Source organism: Passer domesticus, chromosome Z (assembly GCF_036417665.1).
Source record: "Passer domesticus isolate bPasDom1 chromosome Z, bPasDom1.hap1, whole genome shotgun sequence".
Taxonomy (NCBI): domain Eukaryota; kingdom Metazoa; phylum Chordata; class Aves; order Passeriformes; family Passeridae; genus Passer; species Passer domesticus.
Window position 1 is genome coordinate 6,763,386 of NC_087512.1, and position 16,818 is coordinate 6,780,203.

At 40.1% G+C, this 16,818-nt stretch overlaps 1 long non-coding RNA gene across 1 annotated transcript; it reads left to right on the forward strand.

The window, feature by feature from the left end:
* Positions 1-377: 377 nt before the first annotated feature.
* On the forward strand, positions 378-12,917 carry LOC135290543 (uncharacterized). The gene is made up of 3 exons (XR_010353304.1): positions 378-3,586; positions 7,917-8,076; positions 9,841-12,917. It is a non-coding gene; the product is annotated as an uncharacterized LOC135290543 (long non-coding RNA).
* Positions 12,918-16,818: the final 3,901 nt, after the last annotated feature.

The following is a 16,818-nucleotide window of genomic DNA, read 5'->3' on the forward strand; positions in this document are numbered from 1 at the left end:
TTACCTGCCTTGGCCTTCCCCTTGATCCTTACCCATAAATCATCAGCTATCTTTAAGATCTAGACAACCAAAACACTCCTTAACATACATGGCTACCCCAACTACCTCTCCTTCTTTGCCTTCTGATGAGGTTAAAACCATCTGCTTCAGCACACCATTTGTGTCTTTGGTTCAAGAAGCCAAACCATGTTTCTTCCTGTTTATTCCCTCATTATTCCCTGCAGCTGGAAGGATTGAGGAGCCCTCAGCCACTCTTCCCAAGGCTCTGATGTCTCTCCTGCTGGCTCTCAGACTTCTTGTTGTAACTTCATGAGTTCCCATCTGGGAAATCAATACTGAATAATTGATTCAGAGCCCCACCAGAGAAGGTCCTTCCCTTCACATTGGTAACTGGGCCCAAGGGCAGCAGCAGCATTCCCTAAGGAATGGGGCCGGTCTGCAGTCACAGACACACCTGCTGTTCTGGGCAGGAATTCACCCCCCTTTCCCTCTGTCCCTTAAGTCCATGAAGGGACAATCGGCTGGGGAGAGGACAAGGATGTGTGCCCTGTCTGTCTGTCGGGCCTATCTCAGGGAAGTCAGGGTGCAATGCCAGTCTGTCTCACGTTCCCTAACACTCCTCAAACTACTTGTCTCCTCCTGAGAGGAGCTGTCACTAGATGGAGGAGCCTCTCTGCCAGGGTGATCTCCCGCTGTCATCAGAGCAGGGCTCACCCTGCAGTTGGGTGCTCTCCCAGAGCCCTGCCAGGGTGGCTGCCTCAGTCATGGTGGGTGTGGAGCTCACAGAGGTCCTGCCTTTCTGCCCTGTGGACACCATTGCTCCCTGATAGAGCTGACAGCGCCTTTCTTGCATGCATTTTGTTAGGAACTGCCGGCCAAACAGCCAGGCTATGCCCTGATGGCTGTGCTGTGCCCTGTTTTCCCACCTTGCTGGTGTCACTCCTGGTTGCCGGCACTCCCTAAGGCCTCATTTCCTAGGTGTGGAGGCTTGGCCACCATTGCCACTGGTCCCAGCTGGCTTCTGTCAACCAAAGCCTCATGATCTGTGGGCTTCCAGCAGCTCTGCAGTCTCCTCCTGGGTTTCCCTCAGGTCAGGAAACTCTGTTATACATTGCACCAGAGTGTTCTGCTGCCAGTCCTGCCGGGGCCAGAGCTGCTCACTTCAGCAACCTCAGGAATACCAAGTGAAAGTCATGTGCTGACAGAGGAGATAATAAAAGGGACATTTTTTCCAAAGAAACCATCACACAAGCATCAAACAGCAAAGCAAGAAAACCCAAAAAGATAACCCTCCCAGGAAAGCTGGATCTGGTACTTCAGAGCAGCAATGGCACATTTTAAAGGAGTCAGTCCTAGAAAAAATAGCATGAGTGAACAGATTCTAAGTACTGATGAATTTCGCAATACCACTGACATCTCAGGAGAAACTCAGTAATTTAAGAAACTAGAAAGGCCTGATTTAATTTAAAATTGTTAATGAAGTAAATATGATGGTTACAGATATTTGTGATAGGATGTCATTTGCCTATATTTTATAGCTTTGTTTGGTTTTTGGTTTTTTTTTCTTTTACCTAGGACAGTAAAGCAGAACAAATGCTGGAGTTGCACCTTTCAATGGAAAACACAGGCATTGCTTTATACCACCTTAGACACTTAAAATCAGGATCAAAATCTAAGCAGAAAAACAGGATCCATTTCTGTCAAGTGGAGAAAAACAGACATCTTCATAGGATGCTTTTCCACACCTCAAGCCAGGAATCTAAACTGGGAAAATTTTTTTCCCTTCTCTCTCTCTCTCTCTCTCTCTCTCTCTCTCTCTCTCTCTCTCTCTCTCTCTCTGTGTGTCTGTCTCACCATGGGCTGTACAGGGAACACAGATGGGAAGTCTGGCTTAAGTGTCTTACTGTGTGACATTTAGAATCAGGGGCTCTGATTCCTGTCCCCAGCCTCAAGGATGATGCTTGACTAACAGTATCCCTAGGAGACAGCTGTTTTCCATGACCTTTTCAGGGACCTTAGGCCAGGCCTTCAATAAGAAAGCTTTTTATCACTTCACCAAGGACTCCTACATGCTACAGGAGTCTGCTCTATCACCCTTTTGCGACATTGGATCGATTTCCCTGAAAGTCTCTACTACAGCTAGTTTCAAGGTCCCAAGTTAATTTTTCGTGGTATTTTTATTTCCACACCCCTTTGAGTCCTCCTTTGCAGCAAACCAAAACCCAGGGAACAAACCCAGGGACAGGACATCTGCATTTCCCTTGGGTTTCATCTGTTCCCTCATGCATGGGGCTATTGGCTACAACTCTGTGCATATAAGATCAGGTTGCTTTGCATAGTGTCTAGCTCAGCATTAACACTCAGGTCTGCAGCTTTTTCCACGTCCTCCGAAATGTTAACACCGGGGCACTCTCGAAAGGCAACTGGGTGGCTGCTGGGGCTGGAGGCAATGCCTGGGCTTCTGCATCCCATTTTGAATCAGGCCCATGGTAGATAGCAAACAAGCATTGCTACCATCTGATGGTTGCTTGGGGAAGTGAGTTTAGATGCTGCAAATGTTCGTCTCGGATAAAAAACACCACTCCCCGTTGCATCAAGGAGCACTGTGCTGGCAGCCTCCTGTCTTGCAACAGGAGACATTCACAGACTTATGTTTTATTTCTAGCTCCTCTCACATGACTCTGAGGAAAACAGGCAGCATAGATGAGTAGAACTGAAAACTGAAGTCTTTTATATAATTAAACACTCATGTGAGGGACAGAGGTGTATTTTTAACTCAGCCAGATATTTTGCTCCCAGGGAGTTTAAAAAAAACCATTATATTAAAAAGTTATTTTATTAACAAAGGGAAACATGCATTATTGTCATAATACATCTTAACTATGGTGGGGGGGAAGGTGGGGAGGAGGAAGAAAAGCTCTAAAAGGGTATCTTTGTTTCTTTTAAAAAGCTTTTTTAAAAAATTTACTTACTTTTCAACGTACAGATAGATCAGGGTATTCCTTTACAGCTCTTTATTGTTTTGATGGCATATCCTGTATACTGAGAAATTGAGGCATTGAGATATTAAAGTTTAAAATCACAGTTTCTCTATGAAAATGGCCAGTACCTGACCTTACTGTGTTGTTCACTTTACACTCCCTTTTGCATGTTCAAAATCCAGCTGTAGTGAATTAATTTGTCACTGAGGACTCAGCATTTTCATCAGTTAGGATAATTGTCCTTTCTTGCATATATTGTGTGGCCACAATGGTTTCTGCCCACAGCACAACATCAGTCCTCAGATCCTTCTTCTCTTCTTGTCCCACACCTATTCATTTTTAATTAAATGAATTAACTGTCCAGTCCATTTTCAGTTTCCCTCCTTTCCTCCTCAACAGTACCTAATTCCAATTTATTTTTCACTCCTTCTCCTCTGTTTTTCCTGCCATATAAATTTCTTGTCCTGAGCTGTTTCCAACATTCTCAAGCCAGGTTTCTCTTTCTCATGTGTGCAGCAAGTATTTCCTCATCTCCAAACAAGACTCATTCGAGGAGAGGAGAAAGGATGTATACCAGGAAAGCACAGGAGAGTCATTGCATTCAGGTACTGAAATGCTGAGTTTCACAGCCCACCACCCATACTACAGTTGGAGCTGAAATTGAATTTAGCAGCTGAAATTTAAGATGTCTCAAAGAACTCAAGGACCTTGTCAATTTTAGAGGCCTGTACATTAAATAAATCGTGGTCACAGCAAGTGACCCACTGAGATCTTGAATCTTTACTACAGCTTATCAGAGCTTTAGAGCTTAATTAACAAAATACTGCCAGAAATCTCTAGATAGGATAAGCAAGATATTTTTCTCTAGTCTTGTTATCTGGGAAAAAAAAATAAAGTCTAGCTATTTTGGACTTTTTGAGGGTTGGATTGGCTTAATTTTTTTGTTTTGCTTTTGTTTGGGGTTTTTAGGGGAGGTGGGGGCGACCCGAATTTGCTGGTTGGTTTTCATTGCAGTTTGTTTTTCTTTTGCTTTGTTGTTTGTTTTGTTTGTTTGTTGTTATTGTAGTTTATTTTTTGGGTTTTGGGGTTTTTTTTGTTTTCACTGAGAAGGCAAGCAAGTACCCAAGATGTCAGAGCTGTAAGGAACCGAATTTAGGGCCAAATGATGGGTAGTGTCATCAACCTTAGGAAGAAACAGGGAAACCAGAGCTGCTTATCAGAGAGAAAATGGCCTATTTTATCGAGGTGACAAGACCCAACAACATCTCATGAATCCATTATCTGAACTATTATCTGCTTTACAAAATGCCAAACTCTCCACTTAAGGAATAATTACATTTGCAAATTGCCATCGTTTGCATAGTTTATAAATTAGACAGTTTAAAAACCTACCTATTGAAAGCACTGAGGCTTCCACATTGCCTGTGAAATAGACAAATGCACGAGTCATGTAAGTTATCAAGAAACTGACATTTAAAGTGGTGCTACACTAAGAAACCAATTTTTGTATTTATTTCTCATCCTGATTTTGGTACCCTGCAAAACAAGAAATGCCTACAGTATAAATTCTTTGTAAAATTAATATGTATGGGAAATCTCATTTGAGGTAAACTGGCATGTATTTTTTATACATATTATGATTTGTTCCTGGAGCAAATGCATTTGTTTATGAGTTAAACAGTAAAAGGCTTTTGTGTACCTAGATCTTTGCGCTTCATCTGAGGAGTGTCAGTTCTTCAGTTTGTTACAGAGCAGTTGTTCTTTCCATAATGGTGCTTATGCGTCTTATCATTTTTTTAGTACCATTATGCGCTTTTAAATTCTTTTCTCCTTATGAGGTCTGGAAATCTCTTCTATCTTAAGCTGAGAAAAAACTTAGGCAAGAGAAATCTTAGTGATTTACCCACAGTCATACAGGTAGCAATAAGATAGCTGAACAGGATTTTTTGTGTAATGTGCAGTGAGGACAACATTTGCTCCCACTCCATAAGTCCTAGAAATAAATTACTTGCTCACTGGCAGGGCTCAGCATTTTTCAGGGGTGTCCTCACTTATTGGGTGGCATAGCTTGGAGTCCTAGACAGAAAAACTGCAGTAACTGTGCTGAAACCTAGAGTTCTTACACAGACTGAAGCACAGCCCCTGAAATCCTTGCACCTGGTGGTACCAGAGCTACAGGGTCATAGCACCTTCTCTAAACTACTGCCAGAGGGCAGAGGCTGAGATGCAGAGTTACAGACAACCAAGGCCAAATAGAAAGTAATTCCTACTTATATTGGTGTGTGAGGCAGGAATTAACACCAACTACAAAAATCCTAATGTAAAAAGAAAAGAATAGAATATAATGGACATAAATATGGTTAAGTTACACCTGTCCTCCAAAAGAAAAGTTGAAGGGACTAGGGTAGTTTGTCCAAAAACATGAGAGGCAAAGTAATGGTTCTTCAGTTCAAAAGTTGCCAAGGCAAGTGATGAATTATTTTTCAGAGGCACCATGAACAGGAAAAGAAGGCTTAAATTACAACAAAGTGTTAGACACTAGTAGTATGTTCTCCTGATGTGGTACAGTTAAGTAACTGAGTAAACTGGAAGTCTTGCAGCATCTCCATTGCTAAGGGTTCTTTAAAACATAGTGGAGACCTGTCAGGCCTCAAACAGGCAGAAAATCAGCCTTAGAAGGACAAAGGAATAGATGATTTCATGATTCTACATCCTAATCCTGAGTTATTTTCCATGTCTTACTAACCAGAGTTGACTTTTATTTCTTCTTTAACGGAAACTCTCTGCAACATACAGAACCAGGAGACAAGCATATGATCTAGTAAACTGAAGACCTAATTTGGAAAATATTCATGAGATTTCAAGGCTAGGATATTTGAGGCAAAAATAGAACCATTCTCTTCAATGATTTATAAAATTGCTTTAGAGAGACAGGGTAGAACATGCACAGTGATGTAGTGAGTGAAAACAAAAGTAATTGTTAACATGTTGCATTTTGAAGAGTAGTGGCACCATTTACCCTCCTGAATTTTGTATCAGTACTTCCATGAGCTCTCCTGATCAGTGCAGATGTGACTTTGGTAGGCATGGGAAAGGCATGACCTCAGTTATTCCCTTGACCTAGAAATGTCAGGGTTAATCTGTTCTTCCAATTTATATCTAGGTTGCCTGCCCTCCTTCCCTGGGAGTGTTTCAAGACAAACACTAAGCAACTGTTCAAAACTCTCAGCTGCTGTTTTATCCTCTATTTGACAAACTCATGAGTTTTTTATAAATGTAAGTCTTACTTTGATTTTTGCCTGCTGCATCAAGCCCCTCAAATTAAGGGTTACTATTTCATGAGGTTAAAATACCCTCATTGGAATATGTCTCCAGCAGCAAAGTACAAACAAAATGGTAACACTCTTCTACTTGCTTAGTATTAGAAATAAAGTTGCCTGGGCAATTTTCACTGTAAGATAATTATGTGCTACCAGGTAATAAAATTTGATGGTGCCTCACTCTACCTAAACCAGTTAAAAAGGCTTGTTTTGTTTTGTTTTGTTTACCTTATACTACTGGTAAATGCTTTCACCTAAGTGTCTTCTCTGTCATCTGTATTGTAATTTGGTATTATCCCAAGTGAGAGCACATGCCTCACAGAAGTCATAACATGGTGTTTTGAAAACAATTTGAACCATCTGAATATTCAGATAACTAGTAATTAAATTTCCTCAGTGTAGATAAACAAGGGGGACCTCTGAGAAGTATGAAACTCTGCTAAAGGCCTTCAGCTTTTTGAAAGAAAAAAAGACCAGGAGTAATATGTGTGAACACCTCTACCAAAGCTTACAAATAGCCATGAAATCCCTATTTCAAGTCTGGGATTGAAAGAGGTCTTCTGCCAAATATTGTCTCCACTGGTTTGAAAAGCAAGTCTGGAAAAACATGAATTTTGCTGGTTCTGTTCCCCAGCATTTCATATATTTTTTGTTGAGCCTATTTCCTTTACAAAAATCTATGACTTTCAGAGAGTCAGAATAGGCCAAAAATGCACCTATTGAATGTTTCAAATAATTCTTGGTAAGGGCTAGAAAGGAATAGAACATTGGGGGATGTTTAGTTGCTTTGTAGTGCGTGTTAAATCTTGGTGCTATTTGTGATGCTGCAGCACTCAGCCTCACATCTTTTCTTTATTTTTCTTCAGAGGTGACTTAGCTGAACTACCCCTTTAACCTTCCTTATCTTCACCTGAATTTTCCCCCTAGCCCTGCATGAGTCCTGCAGTAGAATCTAGAACCTCAGATGGATCATCAACTTCAGAAAACTGGTCTCTTTCTCCCCCACTGCTCTCAGACATCTGTCTTTGGCCAAGAGTTCTCCACCCTTGAGTTCCATCTCACCTCATTCAACAGTCTTGTAACTCATCAAACATTACTTATTAATTTCACTGTTGGGGGAGGGTTCAGCCTAGAGAAGAACTTCACTGAGCTGTATGAACAATGTAGGAGAGTTTCTATTGCTGAAAAATTTATAGTTGAAAGAAACAAGTAGTGAGGGAAACACAGTATTTTTGTCATATTTTTTTCTGAGGTTGAGTGGGAACATCAAACTATTGCCTTCTGTTCACACAAGAAATCTCTGATGTTTTAAAATACTCTGCTTCCCTGCCTAGACTACAAAATCACCTTCCATTTCATCAAGGTTTTGTATTATGCAAATGTGAGAAGACACTCATATTTTAGATGTTCCGATTCATTCCCAACCTTCATCTTTAAACAGATTTATTTGTTGGGTAGTTTGGTGGGGTTTTTTGTGGTTTTTTTTTCCTCTTTCCCCTTTCTAAAATTGTTTAGTTTGATTTCATGCTGTTAAAAATAAAATCTACGATCACCTTCACGTAAAATTTAGTCTGTGCTTCTAATTTGTGTGTTTTCTCTGTGCTTTGGCCACTAGAGGGTAGCACAAACAGCCTCCTGGAGTGAAGGTCCAAGGACCCCCAGGAGGACCACGGGGGACAGGAGAAGTGCAGCAGGGTGGTGAAGCAGGAGCGAGGGGCTGTGGGCAGAACTCCTTGAATCTGCTGAACTCAGCAGTGAAGCCACCCCTGAACCAGGTGGGTCTAGACATGGGTCATTCCTGTTAACCAGGCCTAGGTGTGGTTTTGGGGAGACAGAGAAGGGTATTCATGCATGTATATTAATGTTTTTCAGCAGAGGTTGGTTTTGTTTAAATGAGGATCTGTTTTTGTTTAACCCTTTGGGCAGCATTCATTTGGATCTGATTGAGAATGTGCAGGACATTAGTAGTAATATTTAGAGGGACAAACTGGATAAACTCAATGATGTGTGCAATTAATTGATTTACTCAATTAATGAGTGCAATATTGAAAAAAAAATACCCAAAACATATGAAAGAAGTGAGAGTAGTGACAGTGTGCCTCTGTAAATTCAAATGTACAGTAGCCTGAATTCTCTGAATTGTTTAGAAATTTTGCTTCCACTAAAAACCCTTTGGCTTATAAGTCACATCACTGCTTCCTGACTTTGTCATGAGAAATTTGTTATATGTCAATCCAAAGGATGAAAGGTTTACTAACCTACACACCCCAAGCCTGAAGCAAAGCCCAAGACTGAGAAGAAAGACGGAAGCTCTGGAGATAGAGTGAATTTCCTGTGCAGATACTAAGAAACAAGTCAGACCTGATGTAAAACTGTTCTCCCTTCTACTGAAAATAAAAGCAATAAAATGTTATATCCAAGCTAGGATTTCTGTCCACCTTGGCTGTTCAGAAAAGAGGGTGAAGAAGCCAAGTCAAAGAGAATGAAAACACAGCTGTTTTGTAAACTGACCTCCAGATAGTCTGTAAACTTTAACTGCAGTACAGAAGTGAAAAAAAAGCAGCAAAAAACTTTAGGAATTATCCTACAGAACAAAACAGGATGCAACAGCTGAGCAAGGCCTATTATAAAGCAATTTTCATAAAATGTCTACAGTAGGCCAAGGAACTGCAAAGAAAAAAAAAATAAGAACAGACGGAAAAATTATATAACAGGTTGTAGATCATCAGTGGTTTTTTTTTCCTTCTCAGTAGCAATGAATCTGGTAGTAAAATCAGCAGAAAAGCAGTGTACGGGCCCACTGATGGCAGGAATAAAGCAGACCCAGGGGAAAGCCTAAATGGACAATAATTGCAGGTTATTACATACTGTGCTACAGTACAGTGGAAAGCTGGTCAGCTATTAGCAAGTTTGGAAGGAATAATCAAGAGGACAGAGAAGAGTTTACAATCTTTCACACTCAGCAAAAGAGGCAAGTCTCCAGATCTGAGAGATGGGTAAAGAAACCACTGATATGATGCACCAGGGTTGTATCTCCACTGCTGAGGAAGGAATTTGTCTGAGGAAGGAATTTGTCTAAATATAATTTTTTAAACCCCTGTGGCCTGTAAAACTGTGTTTAGCTGGGGTTCCTGGGCTGGGTGCAGAGGTGTCCTTGACTAATGGACGCAGCACCTCAGGAAAGTTATTTAGTCATTTATTAAGGCTTGAGGCTTTTATTTACCTATGTTAAACACTTTGAGCAAAATCCAATTTTTTCAACATCGACATTTTCTGTCACAGAAGGAGCAGTGGGACATCCCGCTCTGTCCTGGGAGTCCTGGGTTGTATCTCTCTGCCCCAAGCAACTGTCTTAGCTTTTGTAGGGCATTTGAGAGATCACTGGGTACCTGTGTTCAGATGCATCCCATCCTCAGGTACATGGTGTTGTGAATCCAATGGAAAATTGTAAACAGCTCCTAACCAATCTGCAGATGTCCATGGTTCTGCCTCTAATTTATATATCCTTGAATAACCAACCTTCTTCTTTATTTCCTCAGACAAGTGTCACAGCTAAGTGGGATGAGTCTGGACCTGTGTGCCTCCTAGTCCTCAATGTATTTATCCTACCAACGTTCCTGTGAAGGAAAGAGATGCTATAATTCCTCCCTGACATATGGGCAACAGAAACAGTCACGCAGAGAGTTTGTGCTCAAGAAGGAAATTGAGTCTCTGTCTCCTAGATTGTAGCTGTTGAATTGTTCCCTCTTATGTTGTTAAAACTGATTGCCTGCACAACAGACAAAGGTTTAAAAAACAATATTACTACTAATTAGATTCTGCTGCATTCATTTAGTTTAACACTGTAGATTATTTGTATCTGTTTTTTAATGCATCTTTGTCAAGTCCATTTTTATTTGACATATCTCGATTCCATTATGGCATTAGGAAAAAAGGGAGACAGGATCCCAACTTTTCTCCTGATTATTTCAACTCCCACTACACAGCAGATGACTGAGAAATCCTAAAGATGAGTCAGAGGGTGAAACAGAAAGTGTAGAGAGATTGTTTTAAATTAATGGGTGTGCTGAAAAAATATCTGACAAAAGAAAAAAAATCCAAAAAAGAAAAAGGAAAAAAAAATCACATTGCTAGATAAGTTGTGTTTAATGGCTTTAAAGGCTTTCTAAGTCAGTAAAGATATCAGTGTATCTCCATGTCAAAGAGAAAACAATTTGTTGGAAACATATTTTTCTTGATTAATTTTAGTAAAAGATTGTAGAAACAATTAAATCACTTAAATGTAATGCAGGAGAAATTTGCATTGTAAGGTATCACAACTCACTTTTAACTATGCTGTTGCCTCTAGTGCAAGCTTAAAATAATATTTAGCTGGGGATCTGCAAGAGAAACCTAAATGGCTCAGGAAATAAGACCTCTTTCCTTTTCCACTTCATGCCAATTACCAAGTAGGGCTCTGCTGAGGCCATGAAGGATATTTTCATCTTGCAGATGCCTTCTTTCAAATGAGATATAAAATCAAGTCCTGGCTACTGATAGTTATTGAAGTTCTCAGAGCCTGTCCTACCCAAAGTCCAAAAGGCATAATCACAGTTACTCTCCATATACTGATCCTTCATTATCAGTCAAGGAGAATCACAGATCTAAAACTCTTCCTGGTTGCTGTCTGCTGTTAAACAGACACTGTTCTCCACAATCTCTGTCCTTATGGGACCACAATTTTACACCTCATCTGTGCAGGCCATTGCACTGCACTTCTGGGCTGTTGGTTCAACACAGAGAACTATGGAGGAGATTTTCTAAGGGATCTGACAGGTGAAAAACATTTCAAGACATGCCTTTTAGACAATCAGAAATAATTGTAAAAAATTTTAGCCCAGACTCAGATACATATAACAGTGGATAAGAGCTACTTATAGTAATGGGAAATAGGGACATATGGTGTAGATTGCCAAAATGTTCTTTACCAGGAGAGTGCTTTTCATCAGTGAGTACCTGGAAGAATCTGCCAGAGGATAGAAAGTGGCCAGGCATAAAAACGTTCTGCTGCCAGCTGTGGGAGAAGTGGGGGATTTTGTTGGCTATGTAGTGTGATGTTATGAAGCAAAATCTTGGAGATCTTGCTCCCAGATTATTGCTTGTAGCATGGCTTGAGAGGAATCATTTAGCCTACCTGGCCTCTGAGGAGAATTGCTGTCCTGAGTTACTTTACATGGATGTTGGTTCCAAGCCTTCTTTCAGAACTGCCTTGTCACATGCTGTGAGTTTTTGAATTATCCACTCCAAACAGGACAGGAGCACCTTTGCCTTTTCCTACCACTGCATTCAAAGGAGTTTTGCTTGTGTGTGGGTTGATAAAATAAGCTGATAAAAAGACTGGATAACTAGATTAGGGCAAATAGGATATAACTGATAATGACAGTGAGTGAGAAGGCTGGCAACCAGGCAGAGATAACAGGATTTATTGGGGAAATCAAACGTGAATTGAAATGTTTTTTGGCAACCAAATGAGTTAAAACAGTAAAACAAGGGACACCAAACTAGGCCTTCAGAAAATCAAACTCCTGGGCCCAGTGTAACAAAAGAGAGGAGAAAGAGAACGAATGCTTTTTAACAGAGAAAAAATAAAGCAATCAAACAAAAACCAACTCACACCTTAGCAGGGGAGCAGGAGGATGAGATGAAATGATGAATGCTGAGCAGGAAAGAGAGTGGAGCAAATCCTTTTGCTTGGGCTTGAGGCCAGGCTGTGGGAAACAGGTAAATAACATATTGCCTAGACTTGAACTAGCCATGCTTCATTGTCTGCATTTTTTCTTGACCACAGTCAGGCTGAAAGTAAGAGACGTGTATGAGAATATTGTTCATGTATTTGTTTAATGGGAAATACAAAAAAAAAAAAAATCAAGCTTCCTTCTTCACCTCTTTATCTTGCAGGCTGCTGGAGTCCATTGGTTAGGGAGCAAGAATAGCTGATTTCAGGTTCCTTAGCACACAGGGAAGATGGCAGGCTGCAATATGTTCTTTGTATGTTTGCCTTTTGTAGGTGGAGAAATGTCTGTTTCCTTGTAGACTGTTTTACACAAAGGAGTACAGCTAGTTTTTTTTCTTTCAGAAGTGTAATACATGATGTTGGCATTGGTGTTGTAGTGAGAATTAATTAAGCATAGGATTAAGGTGAGTTAGATTAGAAGGAAGTTCAATCTTATTATTAATCCAGCCATATTGTTAAGGAAAACAAAACAAAGCAAAACAAAACAAAACAAGAGAAAAATCTAACAATAAATACTTCCTCACCCATCAGATTTCTCCAAGGTCTTCTTCAAGCTCATGAGCTTTTTGGGTTTGGGCTTTCGTGGTTGATTGTGTGGCCTTTTCCTGTTTTACCTGCTGGTCTAACATAATTTCCTCTGCTTCTAGTGCTACAGGGAAGACCACAAATCTGGAATCCAAAATGAGCCACCACATACTTTCAGAGGGATGTTTTTCTAGGCTGGGGGTGGTGGACATAGGATCACAGTCAGGAGATGAACAGTGATATTCCAAGTGTGAGTATTTGATCTTAAAAAAGATAATGGTTTTATATTGTTTCCTTGAAAGACTGTGTGTGGGGGAGTGAAGTAAGGGAGAAATAAAGCTATTTCCATTTTAGAGCTCATGAAACATAAAACAAAATGGCCCACAGCCACCTCAGAGATCAGTACCAAGGAGTCAGTCCAAATCATCAGACTCCAGGTGTGAGAAAGAAGACAATATTTCCTAGTCCTTTTATTGAGACGGTTTCCCTGGCATCTCTCACTAGTGCTAAACACATAAGGAGAAGAATAACAAAGACTCTAAGTGGAGGGAAATAATGAAGGCTTGTGAGGTTTTGTTCAGTTGCAGCAATCTCACATGTTTATTAATAGAAGGTCACCATGTGTAAATATATAATTTTGGCTGGATATGGGCAGCATCTCTTTAATTATCTGAAGAAAGAGGGTATTCATTATGTAGATAGTAAAGGAACATCATTCAGCAGAAAAGCAACAGAAAATTTCAAGCAAAGAAAGGCATGAACTGCTATTTTTCCCTGTCTCTTGCTTGTCATTATGAGTCATTTCTACAGAGTCTCTCTGTGCATGTGTAAGAGTGTATATATTTTTACACAGAAAACCATAATATCTGTATGACTTATATAAAATCGTATGTGTGCTTCCTTGGTAACTCTGGAGGCAGGCAGGCGCTGGAAATCCTGGGGAAAAAAAAAATAAAGTTAAATGAATGCAGAGCTGACCTGGCTCAGTGTGCAGTGACTGAGGGTAAAATAGAGTTTGGTTTCGCAAACTGAACTTCCTTTCATAGCCAATGTGTCCTAAAGTGCTTTACATACAGTACAATGAGGGTGATGCCGGGAGTAGAGGCAAACACAGAAGTCATTGTAGGCACAAAAATAGCTCACATGTAGCCTTCTATATTAGAATCTGTTTCAGCAGGAGAATGGTCTTGGGAACATTATTAACTCTATATTCATCTGTTTCCTTATTGCCAAGGGATGTTGAACTTCTCCTTGGACAGCCTCTGAGAGGATGGCTTGAAAAGCATCACAGTTTCCAGTCTCTTTAAAAACCCCTGCTATTATCACTTCCAAGTACTCACGTTTCACAGCACAGTTATGACTGTATTGGTCTTTTCTTTCTTTCCTTCCATCTTGGGCCTTGTCTGATCGAGTGTGTGTGATTGAGGATATCAGACTGTTATTCAATCAGAAGACTGGATAAGGGCCAACAGCAGCATTACACTCAGCCCTTTCCATTCATTGTATGCATTGAGTCATATTGAAAAAGAATGTTTCATCCTTGCTAAGATTCCCAGGCATCTCAGCCCACCATCATGCAAATTATCTCTCAGGAAATGATTGAGTCCAAGGGAACTTCTATTTTTTATATGGTATTGTGTACCATAGTCACCGTTCTTGAATGCATTCATGGACCACTTATGAACTTGGAACTGAAATTTTCCACATAGTTTCAGGAATTCACTCGAGATAGTGACTAGTTATGGGTCTTTCCATGTCATACTCTGTGTTTATTGAATGGATAAAAGCATCTCAAGCAGCCAATTTTGATTAGTCAGAAATAAAATATCATCCAGAGATTCAGGTGGAGGTTTACGTCCTGTTTTCTGGGGTCTTGTGTGGGCAAAAAATCTAAATTCATCCCTTTTGAAAAAACAGTGTCTCTTCATTACTGATTTCATTACTGAGTCTGTTATTCAGTTCTAGTGGGAAGCTGGAGGTCAGCACAGATAAATGATGTCCCTACTGTGAGCAGCATTAGAGTCAGGAATGGAATTCTGTCCTTATCATTCACATCCCTCACTTCCAGCACAATGCAAACTTGTGTCAGAACTTTGGAAAGTCTACTGAGTTGCTTTAGGCTTCAGTGTAAGCCAACATATTTGAAGACTATATCCAAACTGAATCACAAATACTTATTTATTTTGTTCATTTTATTAAATCACTATTGTTCTAATTCACTGATTGCTCAAACCAAGGGGATTTGAAAAGGCATACAATAGTTCCCATCCAGACTGCATGTCTCACATTTCTTTCCATGGTAACCATGGCACAGGAGCCTTGATTCAGTCCTGAAACTCATCCTGATATGAGCCCGGGGACTCAAAACACTGTTGGGTCTACAAACTGTTCTGTACTCAATGAAGTTTGGAGACTAATACTACTCAGCCTGACTCAGCCCACATGTAAATCAGTTAATAACAGTGTCTGCTAGTTTACACAAGCTTAAGTGCAAGAAGTACATGGTCCTACTAATGTTCCAACAGTAATTATAACCACTGAAGGCTCTATGTGGATAGATGTCCCAGAATACTAAGGTCAGTATTAGGGTCCATGATGAGATTGTTCAGCTGATGTATTGATTAATCAGAAGGCACATTTCTCTCCCAAGCCTACCTGACATTATTGAGTTCTATATTAGAATCCGTGATTTTCAAATCTTCAATACATTCTATGGCAAGTATAGCAAAATCAATGAGGTGTGATGACTGGGGATGATTTGGTATTTAATCTGCTGCTGTCCAAGTTGACTGCTTTGAAAGAAAGGAAAGAGGATATGGCAGCTAAAAGAGTTCTTTGAAATGTATACTTATGCATTTGATGCATATATTTGAGAGGTAATAATAAAGATTTTTTTTTTCCAGCTTTCAACACTTAGAAACACTTGAGATGAGTTTTAGTGCTTTGAAATTGAGGGGCATGGTGAGGGATACACTGTCTTTGAGTCTTATGTGCTTAGGCAGAAATTTTGACCTCTCAGTACTTATTTTCATTTTAAAAAGTAGAATAGAGGATTTGAACAGCAGTAAGGTTTCTTATTTAATTGTTTGGCATGAAAGAGCAGATCCTTTCTTGATATGGACTAAGATATTTGATACCAATCATTAAAACAGAACTCACATTTGCATGAAGGAGCTCTTCCTTTTAGATAAAAAAGTCGTGGTTTTTTTCTGGGATGGGCTGTGAAATCTGATCTAAATTTTCTGTAAAGCTTGGAAGATGTAAAGATAGAGGGAACTGCTGTCCTTTGGGCAGCCACATTTGCCCTCTTGGGAAGAAAATTTCCTGCAAAATAGAGTCTCAAAAAATTGTATCCTACATCTTCAGTTTAGCACTAAACACTGTGGGTTCTGAAACCTAGAGCAATCCACTTTATGTAATGGAAACTCAAAAAACCACCAGCAAGGCTTTTGTCATAATTTGACCCCTTGAGGTAACTGTGGAAGACAACCAAGCTTTCAGGTTGTAACAGCCTGATTTGACCACATGTCAGTAGGACAAGCTTCCCCAGGCCTGAGGCTCACAGGCTATATGGAGTTACAGAAATTCAACTGATTCAGCTGTGTGGATGCAAAAAAAAGGATCACCTAGAGATGAAAAACCCTTTGTTAAAAATATTTTATAACAACTGAGCCCCAAAGACAATTAATCTATTGTTATGTGCAGGGTTGTAATCTCATTACATAATGTTTATCAGCCACATAAAATTCTTCAAAGTAGCCAATTTGCACATGACCTGATCCCAGCTCTTCAAGGAATTAGAATTCTCTCTCACAGACATTATTAAGGAACCCTCTCTCCCCACTGATTTCATAGACAAGAGTAATAATGCACATGGCTGGTGTTTGCTGGACATCTCTGGTATAACCTCACCCTTATATCCCTTTCTGTGGAGTCTTGGTTCTGCTCAAGTTGCACTGCAAGCAAGCAGACACCATGCTCTCCTTTAGCCCGTTAGTTGGACACTTCCTGCAGTTAAAACCAAGAAATACAGTATTTCCTTTCCTCTGTACAGACTGGGAAGAAGACCAGGCATTTTCTATTCAAAATCAATTGCCCCTGGAAAGCAGGGTCTGATTCTGTCAGTCTGGGACCAAGCAGGGCTCTCCTTCTTCTTTTCTTAGTGCTTCTCTGGCTGCTTGCCAGAAGAAGCATGAACAGCACACAGAAGTAAACTACT